This window comes from Camarhynchus parvulus, chromosome 2, assembly GCF_901933205.1.
Source record: "Camarhynchus parvulus chromosome 2, STF_HiC, whole genome shotgun sequence".
Lineage (NCBI taxonomy): Eukaryota > Metazoa > Chordata > Aves > Passeriformes > Thraupidae > Camarhynchus > Camarhynchus parvulus.
In genome coordinates this window covers 68,471,460-68,494,320 of record NC_044572.1, presented here as the reverse complement: position 1 = coordinate 68,494,320, position 22,861 = coordinate 68,471,460, and the positions used below count along the sequence as shown (strand labels likewise).

General features: G+C 40.3%; 1 protein-coding gene across 1 annotated transcript in view; it reads left to right on the top strand.

Annotated features, from left to right (window-relative positions):
- Positions 1 to 17,119: 17,119 nt before the first annotated feature.
- Positions 17,120 to 22,861, top strand: part of EXOC2 (exocyst complex component 2) — a 126,689-nt gene continuing 120,947 nt past the window's right edge. Inside the window, exon 1 of the mRNA XM_030944161.1 lies at positions 17,120 to 17,177. The gene's annotated coding sequence lies outside the window, so the exon portion shown is untranslated. The remainder of the gene's footprint in view (positions 17,178 to 22,861) is intronic.

Genomic DNA, 22,861 nt, shown 5'->3' with positions numbered 1-22,861 from the left:
AAAAAGGAAAAAGGAAGTTTTGAAAGGTGGGATCTGAGGAGAGGAAGTGACTCATGGGCTCAAAGAGAGATGGCCAGGCAGTGACAGCCGGCCGAGGCAGCAGAAGCGATCCCCAACTGTGCTGAGTCGTGGGAATGGGGGTGAGGAAGGAGCCTAAGGCTGGGGAAGCCAAGTTTCAGGAACAGCTACAGTCCTACACATGCCCCCTGGGCATAGGATTTTTAAGGCATCCCACCACAGCTGGCTCTCAGTGCCTGGCTGCACTGTGCCTGTGCCTTGGAAGTGACTCCAGCTGCTGTCCCAGGCAGCAGAGCCCTGTTGGGCCCCACGAAGTGCCTGTAGCCTCTGGCATGCCCACCCTGCAGTGGGCACCGTGCCTTCCCCACCTACATGGATGCATCACCACCTATCATCGCACTCCAGCCCTGGATGCAGCCCGTCTGGGGATGATCCATGGGAGGAAGGGTGTCTGCAATTTGCATGAAAAATGTGAGATTTTTGCCATCTTTTTCTATTTTGCAAAAATTTTGTCACGTTAAAACAGTAAGAGCAGATGTAGATTGAGTTTTATGGGGTTTCATCAGAGATGTGATACAAGAGTCATGTTTGGGGGTTTTGCACTGGTCCCTTGTAGAAAGATTTGTCAGAGTGGATTTAGTCTCCACTGATGCCCTTTTTTACCTGATGCAGGCATGAGCATTTTTCCTTCATCCTGTTCTGCACCTTGTAATCTGTGTGCCCTCTGGTAGAGTAAGTTTTCTCTCCTAATGAGGAAGCTCTAGCAGTCAGGTCTTTATGAACACTAAACAAGGAATTTCCTGGCTTTCAAACAATTTCCCCCATTAATGATGATGTTCTAATAATATCCTCTTTTTTTTAATTAACTGATCTCGATCCCTCATCTGCAGAGTACTCAAATAATAAACTGGCTGCAATTCTGTCCTGTGTCCCCTAAAAGGAAGTGAACCAGAGATAACATGATGTTACCTTTTGTTCCTTTTATTTATTTTTTATTTAAGCATCTTTAATGAGTTATACTATGGACCAAGTAAGGTAGATCAGATAGAGTGCTCATTTTACTGTTGAATTAGACTTTTTTTTTAATTGAGATCAGTAGTGCTACAGAACTCACTGGTGTAGTCAAGATGTGCACTGCAGGAATAGTACAAATCCAAGTTTTACTGGCTTTTGTTTTGTGGCATTGACCAGTCTATTTGTAATCTGTATGTAAACAGAACTGCATATTGGTCAAGCACTTCAGGCATTGCTTAAAGCCACTTCTTCCCCAGAGCACTACAGAGCTAAAACTGGGAAAGAACTGTTTCCTCCATTACTGAGGTCACAGCAGTGAAATCAGTAGTAAGATTTGCTGTAATAGATGAAAATCATGCTCTGTAGTTACATCTGTAAAAGCTGTGGGCAATTACGTTCATGCGCGCCTCCAGGACCAGGGTTGAAGTTTGGTTTGAAAAATGTTGCAATTAAAACTGTGACAATTCATCGAGGGAAAGATGTATACAGTATCACAGAATCACAGCATGGTTTGACTTGGAAAGGACCTTAAAGATCATCTAGTCTCAACACCACTGCCATGGGCAGGGACACCTTCCATTTAGACCAGGGTGCTCAAACATGTTTTTCCTTCTATGCCCAAAATAAAAAGGAGTGTGTTGTAGAGCCTTTCCTGAGAGCTAATAAAGGTAAAGAATCAGTTCTTGGCTGCAGCAAGTGGAGGTCATCTAATCTTCATTAATTTCACTTGGCTGTTCAAAGAAACAGTGTTTTCATGTGTCAGGTCTTGCTATCAGATCTTATCCTTTGTCCATCTTCCTCTTAGGCTTTTCTGCAAACCAAACTTATAATTTTTTCCCATATCTATAAAACTAGGACATGCATCCTGAAAATACTGACCTGGAAAGGGGAAACAAATTATATGCCATTTCCTGTATCATCATGCCAAACTTCCTGGGCTTTTCCTAGGAACTACTTTTGTTTTAGCCAGATGGTTTTGAACCTTCTGGAAGAACCTTCATATAAGGTAATTGCAGCAAGAAATCATGACTTACACTGGACATTTTTAGCTTTCTCTGGTAAGAGTGGTCTGGTAAGCCCACTTGTACCATCCACATAGTTCCTTATTTATTTTGTTTTCTAGTCAAGGTAATGCTTAGCTGTGATTATCTTAGCCATCAGCAGGGGAGTAAGCAGCGGCAGTCCCCTTACTTACAGGGGAGTAAGCAGCGGCAGTCATGAGAAGCAGCCCTGAGGCCATCTCATAAATAACTTCACTTACGGTTTTTGCACCTGATAGTGTTAAACAGATGCAGCAGTGGAGCTCAAAAGTATATTCCTAAATGATTATGTATTGTACGGTATATGGCTGCCTACATAATTTCATCCTCAGCTCTAATGTTGGCATGCTCAGACTATTCTGGGTTGCATACCTTATTGTCAGGACTAAATTTAAAATACTCTTCTAATATAGTTTTATGTGATTCATCCATTACTGTCCAGAACTTTTGCATCTATGTGGATCTTGGTGAATGAGCAATTAGTGTATTGCTTTGAAACCCAAAGACAGCTTAATTCTTACTCCATTTTTTTCATTGCTGACTCCAACACGCCTTTACTCATATTTATGAGAGGTTTTGGGCTCCCTCTGGTGGTTTTTGAAAACCAAAAAGCTTAAACAGAACGTAAATCAAATAAACAATAGTTATGTGCATGAGAAGTTCTTAGAATTTGCTGAAGAAAGCTTGTCTAATTACTCCTCTGCCTTTTACCACACGTATTTTTGAGCTAGTTTTTTGTAGAGGTCTTTTGCTATGGTGAATCATCTCGAGAGAGGAGAAAGGAATAGTGATATATCAGAGAGCAACAAAGGAGGTAATTCAGCTAAGGGGCTCTGCTTTCATTAATGGCTTGACAAATAAAAACTGCATGTGTCTGTTAGTTTTTCACCTATTTCTCCTATTAGTTCTTCAGCTTCTGCACTGGATTTGAAATTATTCCACAGCTATTTACTGTGGAAAAATACAGTTAAATTATTTCATTTTTGATGGCTACTGTGAAAATTAGGTATACCATAAATGGAAACTCAGACTCCACTCTCAAATTTTCATTTTCTCAGTTTAGCATTTATATCTGGAGGCTGAAAGAAAAGCAAAAATAATAAAAAATTGACCTCAACAACAGGTTTCTCTTTCTCCCCAGGCTTAAATACATGGGTATGCCTCTTGCTGATGAAAAGAGAACTTGTATAGTAATATTCCATGTTAATGCACAGTTAATTACAAACATACAGAACACACAAGGTGAAAACTGCTTCTGATCATTCTCTGCTTCTGCCAAAGTCAGTGCTGGCTTGCAAGCAGCCTGGCAACGGGCTAGGATTTCAGTGCAGGTATATGCATGGGGGCTGTGGCCCAAAATCTGCAGCTGAGATGCTCAGGTGCTGGTTGTGCATCTGCTGCTTTAATGCTGCAGGAGCGTGTGGGCGGCCAGGTGACTGCCAGAGCAGAGGAATGTCTCCAGGACATTCCCCTCACCCTTTACTATCTAACTTTTTTTTTTCCACAGAGCAATTGTATCATGGTCTGGACAGGAAAGCAGGAAAGTCCCTTTGATATCCAGGAGAGGTACTGTGGTTATACTTCCTTTAGATTTTCCTGCCTTCCTAAATTAAAGAGCTTTTCTTCCCTCTTTTTTTCTTTTTATCCGAATACTTGTAGGACAGAAAAGAAGGGACAAAGACATAGAATTAAGAAAGTTCTACCTGGGCAAAGGTGTGTTGTTTTGCTCAAAATACTTCTAAATTGGTGTAAATTTTTGGATGACTGACTTGATCCTTCTGTCCCATTAAAATTCAGGAAACAAATCAGTTGCATTAAAATAACATGACATCCACCTTTTTTATTTTGATTGTATTAAGCAGACCTTATTGGATAATTTGGTCGCTGGTCATAGGAAATTGCCATTTAACTTAATATTAGAGTCAAATTCGGAGTCAGAAGATGGCTCCAAATCAGCCTGTGTCACATAAAAGGGATGCACAAAATGCTGGACCCATGTCAAAAATGGAAATTTATCCCATTTTGTTCCATGGAACCAGGTTTTTACCCAAATGACTTAACCAAAAGTCTTGTTCAACTTATATATATAATTATACTTCTGAAATCAGCTGGTAGATTCCATCAGGTACTCCCCTTCTTCTCAGGGTGTTACAGGTGTTACTTACCTATTACAATTAGGAAATGTGGTTTTTGGTTTTTTGTGCTGTTTTTTGGGTTTTTTAAAATTTCTTTTTATTAATAATAACTTGTTCCACATAAGGAATTTGTTCAGTGTTGAAAGTCTCTGTCCTGAGTGCCAGCAAAGGGCTCAGTCTTGCAAGTTCCCATCCAGCAAGGCACTTAGGCATATCTTTAATCTCAAACATGGGTCTCATGCCCAGAACTTCACCAAATAGAGGCTAAAGCCCCTGCAGATGTAACTCCCAAGCCTGCTCTCCGTTGGTCTTCTGTAGAGCTTCCATAGATTTGTTATAGTAATATGGTAAGAATTAAGCCAATGGCATTTAAGGTATTGTTATAAAAATACTGCACAAAGATAATACATGCTGTACTGTACAGTGTATCAGTTTTCAAACCAGGCAATGGAGTTTTCCGCAAGCTTGAGCTCCTTTGTTTTTTCATACAAAAGGGAACACCCTTGTAGCATCTTACGTGGTTTTGATTATAGCATTTGTGATTATTTAAATATTTATTCTTCAGCAGTTAAGAAACTCGGTGAAGGGGATCTTTATAAACATTTATCGTGGATTGAGTGTTCATGGGGAAAAAAAAAATGAGGCGCTTTCTCCTATAGGGAAGAAGTACCTTTTCATAAAATCTGTGTCCTCTGTTCAGCAGAGCATATTGTTCAGGACAATTATTGAGAATATATCCAGCCTTACACAGATATCCAAGTTTTTGTAAAAGTTGTCTAGACTCCCCAAAATGCATAAATTCTGCCCTGAATTGATGTCCATTCCACATGGCTGCGCACGGATCCCTTCAGCAGTGTTAGATGTGCCGTTTGGCATTCACAGCATGCGGCTCTCCAGAAGACAGGCGAGGAAACACTCCCTTCAGCACCTGAAAGATTTATTTGCTTTGGGGTGATTGGCAGCAGTGTCACGTAAAGCACCACAGGGCAAATTCCATTTGATTAAATAATTATCACATATGACCAAACAATGTATCATTATGTGTGAACACAAATGCAAACTCCCAAAATTCCCTCCACTTCCTCCCTTGCTCCATTAATTTCTCTTTCGCAGGCAACTGACAGAGTTGCTGACTTTCAACTAAAAAGGTTCCAGGGTAGGGATGGTACTCAGAACTTGAAATACTATGTGATGATTAAAATTTTTATACAGCTTATATAAAACAGCTTCCCTGAGAAGTGGAAAGTTCATCACTCAATGGACCCCAAGCAGTTTTCAGCAAATTCAATCCCACAGAACATTTCCTAGGGAGAGGCAGGGACTGGAAAGGGATTGTTTCTGCCTCCTACTGCAAATAATTATAATGGGTCTCTTTCCGTGGCCCAGTTTTTCCAGGCTCTACCTGGGCAGATTTCCCAGTGACTTTAGTGCAAATAAAACTGTTAAAAAGACTTGCAGCATGGGCTTCCAGTTCTCTGAGCAGTGAAAGACAAGGAAAACGGTGTGCACCTCATAAATAAACATGATCAACCACTAGAGGCACAGCCTGTGATTTAAGTGGGTGCCTGGGGTCAGGGCAGCACAGCTCGGCACTGCTGGCTGCTCGCTGTGACATGGGATCATGCCTGCACTAGTGTAATGGTAGAAACATACCTGCTGATATCAAGATGGATTAACAGAAAAATCTAGGCTCCATAGATGCCAGTGAAAAACCCACTATCTCTTCCCCACTTCCACTGTTGTTTTTTGTGCTTCTGTGCCAGCCACCCTCTATAAAGACAGCAGAGGTAGAACATGGGTCTGGCTGAGGGGATGAGGGTCTCCTGTGATGCTGCAGTGCCACCCTCAGCTGACACTTGCAACATCAGTTGGATAGAGTGAAGCAGGAGGACACTTGTAGGGAAAGGTTGGCTGCATTCTTTAGCTGGACTGGTCTTTCTCATTAAGTTTCTCTGCTTTACTAATTTTGTTCTGGTTTTAGGCACTTACTTTCAGGATGAAGGCCTGGCACAGCATCTTCTGTCATCAATGGGAGCCCTTCCTCTGACTTGCAGAAAGAGAGGTAGTGTCTTCATTTGTGATTTTCAGTTCTTTGTTTCCTGAAGTGCTTTGTCCAACTCAGCCTTCAGATACCTTTCAAATACCATTTGTCTACAAAGGCTGTGCTAAAGGAAAAGTGTTTGGTTCCTGATACTGTGTGTATCTGCTTGATTGGGCAGTAATTCTCGATTCCAAGCAGGTTTACTCTAAAAGCAGCATCACTCCACCTTGGTCAGTATCTTTTGCTGGGATGACTCCAAACAAGCTTGACCTGTTGAAATGTAATATTTCTCATACTAGTTTCCCAAACTAGTGAGGCTGTTGCTATTTCAGGTGGCTTAAAAATATGTGCACAGTTTGTACTTTGAATGTTTAATAAGCTTAAAACATGAAATATATAATGCAGTTTGAACTTTCTAGTGTTATTTCATCACCAAAAAAGCAAAGTCTTGAGGCTCAGCAATTGCCTTTGTCAGAATGTAAATTCCAGCATGCAATACCCAGGCTGTATGTTTCAGGAAATCAGTATTAACCTATTAGTATGCAGTTTTCCTTGGAGAAGAGCCATCTTCACACTGAGCCTGTATTCCTGCTTCAAACCTTCCTGTCACTGTTCCGTATCCACGACCCAGCCTAAGGCTGCCTTTGACGGTTCTTCAGCCATTTCCTGCATACTGCACTAGCACTAATTGAAAATTTGGGTGGCCTTGCTTATTTATTTTCCTGGAATGTAGTGGGTTATATTTTCATGGCACTTTCTCAGCAGTGCAACGTTTCAATTTCAAAACCACTGCAATATGAGGAAAAGTAACCCCCAAAATTAAAAAAATAACAATAGAAAGCAGCATATCTTTGATTAATTTTTACAGTAGTTCTTTTGTAAAAATATATAATGGAAAAAGAATTCAATGTTGCTTTTGTCTCTCAAGATCAGAGGCAAGAGAAGCAATTTAAATACATGTACAAGATGATCACATGCAGACACAATGAGGCATGAAATTTTAAATGTACAGATGCCATGGAAATGAAAAGATAATATAAAGTGTGTTCTTTGCAAGTCTTGCAGAGTTCAATAGCTACATAATGTGTGTGGAGGGAAAGAGAAACAGCCCCCCTGCACTCTCTAGGAAAATTCCAACTATGTCTGGATGTGCCATTGGCACTTGCATTGTGCTTTGCCTCCCTGGATTTCTGCAGGAATGTAATTCCACAGCAGACAGGTTAGTATGTCACTGTTACCTCCCTGCTTGGAAATGAACATGCTTGGGGCATGAGTACCTGTTGCAAATTTCAAGTTTTGATAAAAAAATTCACGGATCCCTTGACAATATTTCAAGTCTACGGAATTCTTTTCTCTTCATGCCTAATTTTTTTGTTTGATGGTGATTTTTTATGGAGTGTGCAAAAATTAAAGGTTGGCATGATCCTGTTTGTTTTTATCCTGATATGCCAAGTGCAACTATTGAAGTCTTTTGGGAATTATGTTTTGTTCCCAGAATTCAGCCATAAGGAAATGTTTAACAATATATATACAACTAAGGTGCTGATCTGTATCTCAGAAATTATTTGGAGGAAGAGTGAATTGGAGTTTTTACCTACAGGCACACATCTTTAGGATTACCCAACTATTTAAATTTATAAGTGTTCCAGAATAGAGATAAAACTGGATGCTGAATAGAAAAGAAATTTGAAAAGACTAAATGTCTCTCCTATTTCTGAGTTTTCAGGATGCTATTTTGGGGTTTTAGTTATAACTCTGACATTTGTAGACCTTTAAGTCAAGCACCAAACATTTCTTGCAATTTAGTGAGGTAACAAAATAAAGCAGGGTGGGATTTTTTGTTTGGTTGGTTTGTTGTGGTGTTTTGTTGTGCAGTTTTATTTTGGGATTTTGTTGTTTGTTCTTTTTTGTGGTTGTTGGGGGTTTAGGGGGGTTTTGGTTTTTTAACAGAAGCAATCTCACATCAAAATATCAGCCCAAGCATTCCTCCAGATTATCATTTTCTCCTTTGAAAAGTCAAGATCTCCCCACTGGGGAAGTTCAAATTTTAACTGGGCCTTTCCAGCTTGTTCTGAATCCTATTTTCAAACTCCCTCATGATACATTTCCCAGTGAGAAAGTTGATTTTGGCAGTTAAAAAGTGCCCCAAGCTAAGGGTTGTGTAGCAATCGATCAAAGTGTATCTCGCATGCACATATTGTGCCTCGTTACAATTACCAGTGAGTTTTGTTTCAGTTGGATATTAAAAGTTCCCTGAGGTGAATAGTTGAGAGAACTGGGATTGCTCTGCCTGGAAAAAATAAAGCTTCAGGGTGACCTAATTGCAGCCTTCCAGTACCTGAAGAGAACTTACAGGAAAGATGCGGCAACACTCTTTACAAGAGCATGTAGTGACAGGACAACAGGGAATGGGTTCAAATTAAAAGCTTTAGATTAGATATTAGGGAAAAATTCTTTCCAGTGGGAGTGGTAAGGCACTGGAACAGGTTGCCCAGGGAAGCTGTGGATGCCCCATCCCTGGAAGTGTTCAAGGCCAGATTGGAAGGGGTGCTCCTCCAGCCCTGTCTCTCCTCCATGAAGGCTTCTCTATCTTGTTGAGGATAGAATCACACCACCAGCTTGGCATTTGGCACAACTGAGACACAGCACAGAACAGGAGGGATCTTGTGGAGGGCACATGGGGCACTTTTAGCAGTGGATTTGCTGCACATAGAGCACATATCTGTTACAGCGCTGCACAATAACCAGTGATTGTCACATTCACAAATGACCACTACTAACTCCTCTAATTCTGATTTTGTCATTTTTTTTCTGCAAATGCCTTTAGAGAAAACACCAGGATTTCTGTCAGATCTCAACTGATGTTGTCTTTCACTGCAGCAGATAGCTTTGGGAAATGGACAAATGGAACGGAAACTATTCCAGCCAGTTTTCATATGCCATCCTTTTTTTCTGTGGCTAGAAATACTTACACAATAAAAAAAAATTGTTTACTCCTGCTGCTTGCTCAGAACTAAATCATGACCCAGGTCCTAAGTGGGCAGATGTAACGATACCAGCATAGAAAGCTAGCCAGTACATAGCAAGAGCAAACACAAGCCTGATGTCAAAACTTAAAAGGCTCACAGAGCTAAAAGGCACCTTATGAATGTGCCTAGTACATCCTGCCTCTTAAGGAAAGACTGACTATAGCTCCAGGAATAGAATTTTTCCTGGAGGTGCTTTAGCCACTTTTTAAAGGCTTCCAAGGAACCAGGTTCGATGGATTCCCTAAACAATCTATACCAGTATTTCCTCGTCTTCAGCGTCACAGTTCTTCTGAATGCCTTTGCTATAGTGTTTCCTACCCATCATCCTGTCCCTCCCAGACATGGAAAACTAACCCTTAACCACTGCAGTGCAACTTTGATCCAGCTTTCAGAAGTGGATGATTATTTCCCACATGCAGGATTTGGGCATGCAAAACACTATTACTATTATTATTTATCATTATTGCTGCTGCTATTATTATATAATGGCAACATAGAAACAGGACAGAATATTAATTATAAATGTATTCAGATATTGACCACATTTTGAAATGTGTGTCTCAAAGAATAAAGTCAGTCAGGGTCTCAGGTATGAGTTGACCTGAACTGGGGACTGTATAAGGCTAAGTCCAACAGGCTACTTAATGTGCATGCATAATTTTAAGTATTTGAGTTCAGTTCTTTTGGTAAAGTGAACAATAGATCTGAAAGTGTTTTCAAGTTAATGGGAGCTCATAAGTGCTTTCTTGGATCACAGCCCAAGAGCTCAGCACATTGCAAGGCTAAATACAGATTTAACAGTCTAAATTTAGGCCTCTGTGTTTTAAAACATTGGCTAACATTCTTCTACGAAATTTCTGTGGAAATTACTGAAGATCTGAAGTCAAGGCCAAACACCCCTTAGACTTCTGTGTCTAAGAATAAATGTCACTAAGAAACACTAAAGACTAGAACTGTAGTTCATTAAAATTAAATATCATCATGTGTTTAACAGGTTTCAGACGACCTAGTACCTTTGATCATACATTTAAGGCACAGACCAAGATTCACATTTTAATGTTAATTGCTTGTCTGAGATACTAAAATATTTTTTGTCTCTGAAAGGAACTTAACAATTATATCTAACTGATGTAAAATGCAACCTCTTGCTAACAGCATAGTTGTGATACTAATCTGAATATAAATTATCTAAAAAAGTTAAGTTTTGAAAAATGAATTATACTTGGCACAGCTGCATAGTTTATCTATCTACTTTTTACCATTCTCATCACCTTTTTTGAACCCTATTTTGTAATTTGCCTTTTCTTTTTCACCCTAAGAAACTTAGAGATCAGTTGGTTAGGAGAAACAAAAGAGGAAAGAAGAAGAGAGAGACAGATAGGAAGAATAATGAAAAAAGGAAAAAAAGTAAACAAGAAGGTATTTAGTAATAGATGGAACCTTTATTTGTAATATTAAACACAAGAATTCCTGTAAAATTTCCTTTAAAATAAATACAGTTTTGCGGAGACACTGAATGGGGCAAATTAGGAGAACAACTTCGTTCCATCAAAATTAGTCAAACTGATAATTAAATAATAGTTTTTTGTTACTCAACTTGATTTTCACTAGGACACATTAGGAAGTGTTGGCTGCTACTGAAGCAGAGATGTGCTCCCTTCCAGTGGAGTGGACCTGGCGTTATCAGGCAGCAAGGACTGGTCCCATGAGTACAGTTCAGTTCACACCAGGAGATCTGATCTCTGCACTCACTCAACATGGTTTCAGAAGTCTGAAAAAATAACTGATGAACAGCTTTTCCCTGCTTATTCCCAAAGAATGGAAATTAAAGCAGTTGTGCCAGAGTTTGTTCTTGTGGAAAAGAGAAACAGAATCCCACCTGGAATTTGAAGGACAAAACCTGCCAAACAGCCTTTGAAGTGGGATATTTTTTCCCTTTGAGAAAGAAAAGGGGCAAAATTTCAAGTTGGTTTCAATTTCAACTTCTCCCCATCCATTTTTTTACAATAACCACAATACATAAAGGCTTGTCCCAAGAAGTATTTAAACTGATGCAACTTACTAGTGACACCCTTGACAGAGCTGTGGTATACAGCATTCAGTATTTTTAGCTGCACAAAGTAATTTAGTAATTTGTTTCATTGGTGCTGTTTAGAGAAACAATGCCTCTGGGTCAGTAGTGCACAGATTCCTTGGATAACTCTTGAAAGGGAAGAATTAGGGTGGTGTTAGCCAAGAAAGTAAAAGAGTGAGAGAATTTTGTGTACTGTTGGAAATGGTTGAAAGTGCAAAGACTGTATTTTTTGTTTGATGTGGAAAAAGTGATTGTGCGTGTTCTGGAAGAAAACTCAAGATATTGTGTGCATTAATTTATATGTTGTTTCTCTTGAAGCATACCAGAGATCATCTGGGAGAAAACACTGATCAGTAAGTTGTTTCTTTCTCTCTCGCCTTTCAGCAAAGATAAATATATTTAACTTCATAATGAAAGTTTGTGGCTTAAGCTCACAGATAATAGCCAAATGCTGCCATGGTCAAAGAATTTATTCCTGTACCTATGTATTAAAAAAAGAAATAGAGCCATAAGATTTAAGTAAATCAGTTCCTGGACGCTGGTTTGACAACACAGACCCAGGTGATTTTCAGTTTAGGAGGAAGCAGAAAGCAGCTGGTCTTGGAAGCAGAATATAATGCAGGAAATCTGCTTGGAAATTGAAATATCTATATGAATTTTTTATAAAATCTATGAGAACTTCTAGAAACCAACATCCACAGTGATGTTACATTGATGGTTCAAGGAAATAAAGGGAAATGGAACCAGTGAGGTGAAGAAAGATTGTGCAATGATTATAGATTTGTTAGAGCAGTCGAGGATGAGCTGGGGTTCTTGGCTCTGCTCATGGTTCTACTGCCATGGCTTTGGTGGGTTACTGATCTCCAGTTCAGAAGACACGACATGGTCATGGAAGCAGCCCTCTTAATTTCAAATGGGCTTTAAGTTATGTACACACAGGAAAATAGGAGGAGCTGGTGAGTTTTAAATCAGATAGGTTCAGTTTGTGGAAATTATGAAGCATTTGAATTATCTGTATACATTACAAGACGGACAAATAATGATGACTATGGATTTGTCAAGAACAAATCCTATTAAACCAATAAGACCTCCTTTTAAAATAAGATAATAGGTGCTATACAAAGAAGAGAAGTATTAAAAAGTCATAAATCTTCATTTTAGTAAGGCTTAAGTCAACGTTTCTTGTGCATAAGCAAAGACAATATGGTCCAAATTGAAAACCCCACAGTGTCAGAATAGGCAGGACCATTTCTGAGGAAGAGTTAGCAAAATGGGGCCATTATCAAAAGGAGAGATGTATTGAAAGAGGTTTCTCAAGGGTCTATCCTGTATCTGATACTCCTTATAAAACATTCAAAGAATGGAGTAGAGACTAAGCTTGATATATTTGAAAAGGACATGAAGAAGAGAGCAGATAAAAGAGTGTTAGGGAACAGAATTAGAATTCAGAGGGAATTTGTCAAACTGGTTATGAGGGTTTCTTTAAGGAAAACACAAAAGATGGTATTCAATAGGTGCAATAGGCATAGCATCATCAGTTCCCCAGATACAGGATGGGGAAAAGCAAACAGGATTACAGTTGCCTGGAAAAAATGTAGAGTGAATCACAGGCTAAACATGAGTCACCACTGTTGCGCTGTTGAAAAAGGAAAATGCCAGACAAATGGGATAGAAAGAAGAAAACAGCCTGCAAAATAGGCAAAGCAATTATTTTGCTCTGCTACCCCATGGTACAGCCTAAATTTTAGTGTTTTGTTGTTTGGGGTTTTTTTTTTCAAGTTTTTCACCTGAATCATGCTTGGCTTGGGGAATTATGTTTCCAGAATGACATTGGGTGTCTGCAGAAGAGTGCAGGGGAGTTCAAGCTTGATTACCAGTGCAGAAAACATTAAATATCAGGATATTAATGGGACTGTTTGGAATTATGAGGCAAAGATGATACAGGGCCTTGAAATATGCAAAAGATTGCGATAGGGAGGAAGCAAAGAGTCTGTTTTTCAGGCCAGCAAAGACAGACCTTTCACTAATGGACTGAAATTGCAGTAGAGGACATATTTAGAGCATATATTAGAAAGAAAGACCTCTAGTGATAAGGGTAGAGAAACACTAGGAAAAATTGCCTGAGGAGAGGGCAAAAGCACCATACTGGGAAGCCTTTAAGAACAAGATTGAAAAAACAGTTATGTTACAACAAAGGGGTACTTGATCCTGTCTTGGGCCATGGAAAATAACTGGAAAGGGTGATTTCTTAAGGTCATTTTCAACCTTATGCTTCTTAGCATTTCTCTGTTCCTCAGATTTCCCTGGTTATAATATTCACCTCACAAATTTAAACAGGAGCAGGAGAAGGTCTGGTTTGGAAGTCCACATGTCAAAAAAATTTAGGCAATAGCTCTAAGTTTGAAGGCATTCAGAAAACAGTTCTGGAAAGGCACTTTTACAGTGCAGAATCAAAGTTAATCCATACAGTTTGTCAAGAGAAAGTGAAGGAGTAAATCTGCTGCATTTCACAAACATCTTCAAAAGGAAGATATTTCTGTTAACAAGAAGCAGGCTTGCAATGGACAGATGCTGCAGCTAGATGAATTTACCTTTTCAAACAACATTTATATTTCTATCAGGGGTTTTTTGCACATTAAGGTAGTGTGGTACATGTTAGCATAACCACTGAGAAATCTTCAAAAGCAGAATGACGGATTTGCCATTTCTCCAAAATAAATAAATAACAAATTTTATTCTTTGAAATAAAATGAAGATGCCTTTTTTAAAAACAGCTACAGAAAGACCTTGGTGTGGGAATGGCTGGAGGAAATTCTACAGCTTTCAATATTCAGGTTAGACAAGATGATCATAATAATCTCTCTGGCTTTCAAATCTGTTTACCCAGCTTTGTAGAGAGATGTAATGTTTACAGATCACTGTCAAATCTGCATAAATGGATTAGAAAAAGGCATGAATGAGCAATTACTCTTGTGACCTCTATGAGGTATAACATTTACTATTTATCAGGTCATTACATTACAAATTGTCACTTCTTTCCTCAGTTTTAACTGCATAGATTAATCTCTTTAACAGCATCTGGAGTTCCATAGAGTAATATATTTATATTAACAGCATTATATATGACAGCAAACATATACTATATATTGTGGTATATACATCATAAGTTATATATATATGACAATTTTTTTTTTTGAACCATACTAGTTTTCTTCCTTTTGTTCCAAAAATATATGCAGGGTGGTGTTTCTTCTCTCCAGAGGGTCACACCTCCAGTCAGTCACTGTCAGCTTTGTTCTGGAGTCACTGAAGGGGTAGGTGATGGTCACTAAACCTCAGCTGGGGAAACCACCCACAGCAGATTGAACAAAGTGCACCACACAGGAAGTTCTGCGTTGACAGAATTATCCAGGGCCCTATAGATCATAAGATTCCTGGATGCTGCTTGTGGAAATAGGAGGATTTGCCTGTGTGGATGCCAGTGAAGAAAGTACACATGCCTTTTATAAGGCTTCTGTTCTTGCAGAGTTCAGCCTGGTTGTGCTGTTCTGACAAATTCCCAAGGATCACAATCTGCATAAAAATACTGCGGAGCAGCCTTTTAGAAACAGCAGCTTAAAATCCCTAAAGGCTAGGTGGCATTTTCACAAGCAAAAGGTCTGTCAGCTTGTCCTCACTTGGGGGGTTAACACTGATGAGGTTGACTCTGTTCAAGTTCAGGTTCCCTCTTCTTAATGATTCACCTATTTAGGGTCTTTTCACTTACAACTGAGGTGAATATTCAATCAAATCTGCAACCCAACTGCAGTTTGGCACTGAAATTTATCACTTGAACTAAACCTAAACTCATGGTTGTTTATTACAAAACATTCTGGGTACACAGTTCCCTTCATGGACTCCCAGAAAAGTCAATGGGCTTTTTGGGCACAGGTGTCCCATCGCAGAGGGCACTGGGCTGGGACCCAGGTATGCTGGGTGGGGCCTTCTGATCCCACCAACCTCTCAAAGAGCAGTTTGCTTTGGCACAGCTGATGACAGGCATTCAATGAGAGAATTCAAACAACATGTCATGGAGGAAAAATATAATTTTGAAATGGGTGGCAAATTATTGCACTTTTTTTTTTAAATCTGATGCCAACTTTCCTTTTCTTGGAGAACCGAGGAGCTCATTTTCTGCACTGGATCTCAGCAGAAAACTGCAGTTACTAGTTACAACTTTGCAAACAATTATAGAAAAGATAGGTATCATCTGCTTTTGTTTTTCTCCAGAAAGATACTGTGTAATGTTTTACAGAGCAGAGGAAAGAGTCAGAAGAGTATTGCTTATTCATGGTATGACATATTCCAGTCTACTAATTTAACCTGAACAGCTTTAACCTATGAAAAAAAAGTTAGGAAATTTGTGGGGTTTGACCATAATTCTTTTTATGGTGCTTTAAGGTTTTATGCAAGGTAATTTGCTTTCCCATTAACGTCCTGCTTTGGGCTGGGTTGGCACAACTGAGGAATGGATTCCTCTTTTCTGTTTTTGTATGTTTGTTTGTTTGTTTGTTTTGGTTTTGGTTTTGGTTTTTTTGTTTGTTTGTTTGGATTCTTTTGTTGTTGTTGTTGTTTTTTGGGTTTTGGGGTTTTTTTAATCTCATTACTTTTCCTCTCCTTCCCATTAAGATTTTGTCTGAATTTGGTTTTTGCAGCCAAATATCAAACAACACTGGCCAGCAAAAAATGAAAAAGGTGATCTCCAGACCCTTTCCATAAGGAAAAGACCTTATGTGTTCAGAATCCCCCTAGGCAGCCAGTGGGTTTGGAAAGAAACATTTTTACTGGTTTATCACAAAAGGAGGAAGGATTTATGGCACCTGGGGTTGACAGCACTGCTTGAGGATTTGTACCTGGGCTTTTGCCCCCCACCCATCCTTCTGCACCTCCCCTTGCAGAATCACTGAATAGCTGGGGTTGAAAGTGATCTCTGGAGACCATCCAGTCCAACCCCCTGCCAAGGCAGGGTCACCGGGGGCAGGTGACACAGGAACATGTCCAGGTGGGTTTGGAATGTCTCCAGAGAGCAAGACTCCATGACCTCCCTGGGCAGCCTCCCTTGCACCTCAGGCTTGAGTCCTAGCACTACTGCTGGGAGAGCTTCTGCCTGTAGGGACAGAGCTTGGGAGCAGTTTAATTATCATTTATTACTGTTGTTCACAGAATCACAATGTGCTGAGCTGGAGGGGACCCACAAGGATCACCGAGGCCAGCACCTGGCCCTGCACAGCACCATCCCCAGAGTCACACCATGCATCTGAGAGCGTTGGGCTTCTTGGGCTCTGCCAGGCTTGGTGCTGTGACCACTTCCCTGGGGATCCCGTTCCAGTGCCCAAACACCCTCTGGGTGAAGAACCTTTCCCTGATACCCAACCTGAACCTGCCCTGGCACAACTTCAGGCCGCTCCCTCGGGTCTTGTCACTGTTGTCCTTGCCGTAATCAAGAGTGTTATAATTAAGTTTGTAGTTTTTCTTTCGCTCCTCACTCACGGCACAACCAACTCCCGTTCCCTCTGGAGGCCTTCAAGGGCCCCCGCTCAGAGCTGGGAGACAGGGAGGCGGGGAAGGGGCGGGGTCTCTCTGTGAGGGGCGGGGTCTCTCTGTGAGGGGCGTGGCTCCCGGAGGGGCGCGGCTCGGGGCTCGGCGGCCTCCCCCGCCCGCCTCGGTGGCTCGGCGCTCGCTCGATGTGCTCGGGCGGTGGCTGGCGGCGCCTGGCGGCAGCGGCGGGCGCGGGGCGCTGCCGGGAGCGGGGCGGCCGCAGGTGCCGGATGCGAGCGGCGGCGGGCGGTGAGTGACCGGCCCCGGCCCCCGCCCCGGCCCCCCTCGGGCGCTGCGGGGCAGCTCCGGCCCCTTCCCTTTCCCCCCCCTCCCGCCTCCCCGGGGCGGAGGCCGTCCCCCTCCCTTCGGCCTCCCCCCGCCTTCCGCTCCCCGGGCGGGGTCGAGCGTCCCCGCCTCGGCCCCGTGGGGACGGAGCTGTCGGTGATGGCTCTCGGGGCGCAGGGGGCGTCGCTGGGCTGCGGCCGTCTCTTCCTCCTCGCCAGCCCCCCGGTGATTTCCTGGCTGCAACCGCTCTTCCTCCTCGCCAGCCCCCCGCCGGGACGCTGGGCGCTGCCGGCAGGGCGGGGGGCTCCTGCCGCCTGCGGCTTCCCCCGGGGACACGGTGTCCCCCTGGGGGACGCTCCCTGGCCGGGCGAGGTCGGGCCCGGCGCTGGTGGCGCCGTCCCTGCGAGCCAGGGCCCGGCAGCAGCGGCTCCGTGGCCTTTGCCTGTGTCTCACATGTCTGACAGCGGCCTGGGGCAGCGCCGGTGCCCGCCGGGCTGCACAGGCTGCGCCAGAGCTGTGCCAAGTGCCAGAGTCAATTAGGTTGGAAAAGACTTCCGATATCATCCAGTCCGACCCATGTGGAATGATGGGGTCGTTGGGCTCAGTGCAGTGTGGGTGTGCTGGGTGAGGGATAGAGGAAATAAGCAGGGTAGAGAGGTGAGTCAAAGCTGTTTATTAGTAGGACTTGCTGAAAAGCTGGTTATTTGCAGGACTGATTTTATTTTTTGTTTTAGTTTTTTCTTTTTTGTCTTCGCATTTAGTTGTGCCATCAGGTTTCAGACACAGCTCCCCAAAATGACTGCATACCTAGGCAAGTGTAATAGGAAAATAACAGGGTAAGGAATGTGGGAGGAATTGAAATAACATGCTGGTTGAGAGATGGTTGCTTTCATCCATATCTCTCTGGAGATATTGCACTTCTCTGAGACTTGGATTTTTTTTTTCTTCAACTTCCTACCCAGTGCTACATTTCTGCCTCATTTGGACTGCCTTGCAGTCCACAAGTGTTCATGAGCTGGGTGACCAAACATCTTTCCTCCTTGCCTCTTCAATATCCTAATTAGGAACCTGAAAATGTTCTCTTAACAATGTGTCGACATCTGAAATTTTGCATGATCTTGTTTCCAGAAGAGAGTTTCCCATTCTGTCCAGTTTTACTGGGTTTTTTTAATAGTCTTCCTCGTGCAATTTTCTCGCTTGTTGCGGGTTAACAGCTTCTAGCCATAGACTCAAAAGCTCTGAGTCAAGAGCCAGTAGAATATTAAGCCATCTGACAGAATATCAGATTAAACCTAAACTCCAAACATTCATTGTTTAAAATGTAGTTAAAATCATAATCTCATTTCAGTTTTCCAGGTTTTCTGATCATTCTTATAACAACTAAACAGTCTCCTTTCTCCATTAGTGATTTCTCTGCGTTTCACTGCTGTAAACTTTTTTGGTTTTGTTTTTGCTTTTGATGATTTGGTTTTGCTTATGATAAAGTTGTCAGAACAGTTAAAGGACTGTAAATAAACAAATTCGTGGCTTAGAAAAACAGGTCCCTTTTCTTCCTTTACATTTTGCTCACCTGAAGAAGGAATGCTCTATAATTCTTACTTCCCTATTTTTATTGTATCTTATCCCAGCTTGCACTGACCCAGCAATAAACAGCAAGAGGCATGTCTTGTTGCTGATTTCTTTCCTATGGATAGCTTAGTTTACAGTTCTTGTGGTTTATGCCCACTCCTTGGACAGCAGTGTTTTTATTTAGGTGGAATTTCTGTTGTCTGCAACATCATTTAAAACAGATGCAGTTATTTTCATTATACTGGTTGGACTTACCTCAGTGAAAATTATTTTAAGTTGTAATGGTAAGGGTGGTTTTCTTTATGGAAAACATACTTTAGGATGTGTCAGAAGTGAAACATTTTAACTAAAAGATTGTTATCCATCAAACTTATGCTGGTTTAAAAAAAAAGTATAAAGTTGTCTTGTATTTTTCTCATCTTCATTCAATAAATGAAAATGTTTTTATAGACTTGATGGTTTGGGGTTGTTTTTAATGCTCTAATTCCTTCTTAATATCTTAGAGCTAAGTAGCAATCTAGGTTAATGAAATTCCAAATGAATTTAAAAAAAGTAAAGTTCTAAATCATGAACAGTAAGAGAAATCTAAAATTATTGGATTTCTTGTGAGAGTGAGCAAGGGTTTTATGCTAGGTGTTGAAAACATTTGAGGCAAAACCGGACAGTAAAGACATTAAAATCTATAATTCACCAGTTGTTTTCCTGAGGTCCTATTAGAACGAAACTGTATCCACTGATGCAGTCCATTCTTTATTATGCCGCTCTTCCCAGAGAAGCTGGACTAAAGCAAAATAAGTAGGTTGACTAGAAAGGCACAGGCCACTGACCTCATTTATTAATCAAAACTTTCAGATATGTTATGTTGAACCATACTTAATCAATTTCTTTCCATGTAGTGATATGTTTAGCTGTAAATTCAGTAAGCCTTAATCACTGTACTTGAAATGAAACATCAGTTTTGAGTTATTTTAATTCTGTTTATTCTGTGCTTTTTGGCTTTCCGACTCCACTTAAAAAGAAAAAAAAAACAACCAAGAATGAAAAGAAAAAAAGTATTTGTCTTGATAGAATGGTGACAGAAGACTGAATATAAAAGCTGTTCTTAAAACATAGATTCTGACAACTATGGAAAATATCCATGAAATAATACAGTTAGAGTTTTGTACACCAGGACAAAAGCTTGTGAAGCACATACAGACACTACCTGCATGTATTTTGAATGCCTGTAGGTCACTATTTATTTATACAAACAGGCAAAGAAAACCTTCTGCAAGAGAAGTCAGAAGTACTTCATTTTACAGTCAGGGGCTGGAAAATAGTACTCAGAACTGTAGATGTTTCAGTGAATTTACTTTCTATGTGAGTTTTTCAGACAGAATGAAACCTACTGCTATACTTGAAGCCAGCTGAATGTTCAAAATCCAAAACCAGCTGAATTAGTATCTTTCAGCAGAAGTCAGATGTTAGCTCTTCAGCTTAGCTTTGACCTTCTGTCTGGACCACCTACATTCTGTAAATCTGGGCTGTGCAACATTGTCTTTCAAATTACTTTTCCCAGGGGAGAAATATGGTGTTTGGTAATGGAGGGAATCTTGTTTGTAAAGGTGCTTGGAGGATGAGGGATGATGAGACAGCACATGCACAGCGCAGTCACGTCAGATTTATTTTTCATCTTTTGTGCTGAACATGAAAGCAGAGGTCTGTGTTTACAGCTTGCAAAGTGTGAGTTCAAAAATCTGTCTGATAAAAAAATTTGTGCTTTACTCTGAAAATTATTTTAGGGAATTTCAATCAGTATTTCTGTTTAAAAGCATGTGGATTATTCTCCCCATGTCAAAAGTTATAAAGAGAAGGGAAGGGCAGCAGGGAGAAAAAAATCATGTTTGTGATATCCTGGAGCAAAACCAAAAACCTCCAAACCACCCTGAAGCAAGTTCCCCAGAAACCAAGTAATGACAGAAATGCTTGCAAATAATTATTTATTGTGTGATTGCCGTGTTACAGGCTTTGCATAGGGAAAGGTAAGATACGTGTTTACTATATTAAACAACACCAGGTCATACACTTCACTCCTCTGGAGAAATTCTTTGTAATTGTACTTTTTATATTATTTTGGAAGTATTTAGTGATTTTTCTCCAAAAAGAACTTGGTCTGTGTAGCCTTTTCTTGACTACTAACGTTTCTAATCTGCAGAAAATATGTTCAGCATTTTCATTAGAAAATACTGTGATTACGTCTGGTGATGAGTGTGAAAGCCCATGTTTCCTTTCTAATTTTGCTTGCTTTGTTTTTAAGGAAAACAAAGTTTCTGAGACACCAAGTCCTTAAGGGGTCTGATTTTCCCTTGACCTTAACAGAACTGCAGATTCCCAGATTTTCAGTTTTATTCTCAAAGACTGTGCTTAGGCTATATTGTGCAGGAACCACTGGGGTCTCTGGCAGTGTAAAAGTGTCTGTGGATCAGATTACAGTATAAATCAAGGATTTTTAGGGATATTTAGACTTGTATTTTTTTTTCCTTTGACACAGTTGATAACCCAGAAGTGATGTACCCCATGTTTGGAAGTTCATCAAAAAGCCTGCATTAGTTAAAGATTAAGACTATTCTAAGTAAAAGTTCCTTTTTAAATAGCCACTTTTGCATTGAGGACAAACTAAACTCTTTTTTTTTTGAGACACTCATGAAATGTCTCAATTAAAAAAGCAATTACTTTCAGTTTTCTGTTTGGGAATTCTGTGAGTCTTGTGACATTTCAAATCTCACAGTGGTTTTAACAGGTATACCTTGGCTCTTGCTGGAAAACTACGCATTGGATTTTTGGCAAAAAATTAAGAAGCTATGTATATAGCAGATGGGTTCTTTGCATGTTTCTTTAGCAGAGAAGGCAGAGGAGATTGTGTTTTTCACAAGACAACCTCACTACTCTGTAAGTGTGATTGCTTCATACCGGGGATGTGATTTTAGGCGGATGAGTGGAAATGAAGACTAATAGGGCAAAGAGAGGCTTTTATTAGAAAAATACCTGTGTACACAGTCTGTCAGGGAAGTACTTGAGTGTGTGTTGGACCATGTGAATTGTGAAAAATGCTCTAGCATATGGCTTGAGTACATCCCTGAGCAAAGGCCAGAAAGAGGTGTTGGGGAGAGAACATGAAAAATACTAGAAAATCAGTAACACAAGTGTATGTCTCATCTTTTAAATATTTTTGAAACAAAAGGAGCTGCTAAAGTAGTCACACAGTAAGTGTTGCAGTCTTACATACAAGCATCCAAGTTAAAACTTCAACCATGTGAACTGTGTAATTACAGTGGTTATATAGTGTTTTTATAAAGAATATTGTATATAGTTACAGGGCTTAGAAAAAAAAATCTGTGGTGTCTTGTTTCTTTTTTCTAGAAAAAAATTCATCCCTTTGGGATTCATTTAGTTTATTTTTCTGAACTTCTGGATCTTTCTGAATGTATTAGCATAAACATATTTGAAAGATTTTGATGCTTGAAGTATTGTTTTCGAATTTCGAATAAGATCGAATGATAATGAGATATTAAGATTTCTGACCATTTTCCTATTAATTAAATGATGTACAAAAAATTAATCATAACTTTGGAACAAAAAAGGGATGAATGGCTTAACTGGAAGAGAGTAGGATAATGACTTCTGGATGAAGCAAACATTGCGGAATGTTGGAGGTGGAAGCAGATGTAGGAAGATGTGCTTTGAGAGAATTTAGAAGTTAATGGGAGATTTATGGCCATCTGTGATATGGCTTTGTATAAAGCTGAGTTGACTTTTTTATATATATGTTTATACATAGATGTTTAGGACTTTACAATGTTGCTAGATTATAGTGATGTGTCACACAGTAAATACGGAAGCTTTTAAAAAGTAGATGAATTAATTTCTGGGGGGTTGCAATGTAATTTACAAGGAAAGTAGCGGAAATTTTGGGGAGAAACATCTGTGTTCAAACTTTATTTAATTATATTTTCTTCTATGCTATTGACTATTTCTAGGCAAGCCAGTATGACCAAAATAGACATTCAGAACACTTAAATTGGTTTGACTTGAGTCTTGGT